We start from the raw sequence: 2,500 nt of genomic DNA on the forward strand, positions 1-2,500 counted from the left end.
TTTTCAGAGATAAAGTGGAATAAAGTACATTATTAAAACTCTTCTTTGACCTTGAACTAATCTTTATTTATTTATAATTATTATTTTTTTTATGGCTTCTAATTTTAGCGTGATTCATATTCGCTGGCTATTGACAGTTGACTCTGAAATCATGTGGCTTTTTTCCTTTTCAAGTCGCTCGCTGAGGGTGTGCTTGTTTTCTTTTTAAACTCATGCGGCTCAAAAAACATTCATTGCCAAACTGGTAAATTCCAAAGTAAATTTCACTCAAAAAACCGATATCGTACTCATCGCTCCGTGATTCATGTGACATCGGTTTTTAGCGTAAAATTTACCATGGAATTCACTAGTTAGGCAATGAATTTTTTATATAGAAGGAAGCAAAGAAAATGATTTAATTATTAAATCAGCCACAGAAATATCAAAACCGGCCGGCGTAAACTCGCCAGCATTTATGAATCGGAAATATTGAGAATACAAAATTATGCTGTGCAACAGATCGAGGACAAAGAAGGCCACAAAATTTGGCCTGAAAGTTTTCAAAGGTAAGAGAAGAGTTCATACTTTTGCTAACCAGTGTTTGACTTCGTTTTCCCAGATAATTATTGCTGAAAATTAAACAACCTTCACGCCAACAATTTCTTTCACTCGGAGTAATTCTCTCTTGTAGGGCTGGTCGCCCAGCAAAACGTATTTCTTACTGAAATCGAGGAATTAAAAAAATGTTTAAGATAGTTCCACGTGGTTGCAAGGAAACAAGACGGGTCATTTGACAACAAACTAACGCTCACCTCAATTATAGCCACCATTTCATGTGGATCCTTTCTCCAACTGCACTTTAAATTTCCATTTCAAATGAGCCTCAAAAACTTTGATCGAACGGTGAAAATGTTTTAACAAGCAGACTTTCCATTTAGATTGCTGATTTAAACGGTGCTAAATGACCATTTTGCTGTTTGTGACGAGGATTTTAACGAAGGTTATTTAGATTTGCCATGTTTAAAGATTCTGTAAACACTTTCGCGCATAGTTTGTGCCGCTTGCACGTTTTCCACGCATGAATTGAGATGCCAATTAAATCGACTTTGGATGTTTTTTTCTGCAATTGTTGTTGAGATCTCTTCGTGACTATATACTAAAACAATTATTCTTTTCAATCTCGGTGAAAAGTGGCAGAATATTTACCTCGTCGCTTTGCGGCTCAGTAAATATTCTACCACTATTCACCTCTATTTCAAAGAATAATTGTTAATTATTTGCTGAAAAAAGAAAAAGAAATGATATCCTTGTTATGGCTATCCTCCTAATAACAATAATAATACTAATAATAATAATAATAATAATAATGTCTTGCAAGTATGCTATGCGGACCTATGTAACGCACGGAGTTATGGGTATCTAAGAAGAGAGATCCACCATGTTGTATAGCCTCGTGTAGTCTATTAAAGTTGTGTTTATCCAAGCTTTAATAATAATAACAATAATAATAATAATAATAATAATAATAATAATAATAATAAAACACTGAACAGAAGTTCTAAGACACTGATGACTCTGTGGCCCTCAAAAACAATTACAAATATATATTAATAACAATAAAATATAACATTTTCAAAGAAAATTTAAGATAAAATATAATAAATGAATAATTAGTAAAAACAAAAGATTATCAAGGTAAGAGAGCGAATCCCCCATATAGGTCCTCTAACTAAGGTAATCCATCTTAATCTATTTTTAGACATGGTGTAGTGTCTTGCAAGTATGCTATGCGGACCTATGTAACGCACGGAGTTATGGGTATCTAAGGAGAGAGATCCACCATGTTGTATAGCCTCGTGTAGTTTATTAAAGTTGTGTTTATCCAAGCTTTAAGTGTGCTTCTAATAGCCATCCGATAGTGAAACGTTACCCTGGCGACGAGAGGGGATTTACGGAATTTTTGGGGTAATTATTTTTGAAATTTTACGCGAAGGAAAAACAGTTTGTGAGTGTAATGAGTGAACAAAACACTAGTCAACCAGCCGGGCCAAGTCAGCCAACAGCGATCCGGACAAATGAAGTACGAAGTCTACCCTGTTCCGAACCCAGGGCAGAACCCCACACTTTATCGGTACGTTGGAAGCGTTGGAAACGTTCTTTCGATTTGTATGTGTTGGCAAAAGGGATTGTGGAAGATCGTCAGAAGGTTGCTCTCTTGTTGCACACCGCAGGACAAGAAGTTCAGGATTTGTATTACACGCTTGCCGGTCCGGAGGAAGAATTAAGAGATTACAAAGATGTTGTGGAGCTATTGGATAGCTACTTTGTACCGAAAGTAAACGTGCCTTTTGAACGCCATGTTGTCATGGTTGTCTGGCTGTCAAGTCACAGGACGGTATTCACCACCCGAGCCAATGCAGAGGACGGAGCCACCCACGGGACCATGGCAGGATGTGGCAGCTGACCTGATGGGACCTATGCCCAGTGGGGAGAATTTGTTAGTGGTCGTTGATTACTATAG

This window comes from Montipora capricornis, chromosome 12, assembly GCF_036669925.1.
Source record: "Montipora capricornis isolate CH-2021 chromosome 12, ASM3666992v2, whole genome shotgun sequence".
Classification (NCBI taxonomy): domain Eukaryota; kingdom Metazoa; phylum Cnidaria; class Anthozoa; order Scleractinia; family Acroporidae; genus Montipora; species Montipora capricornis.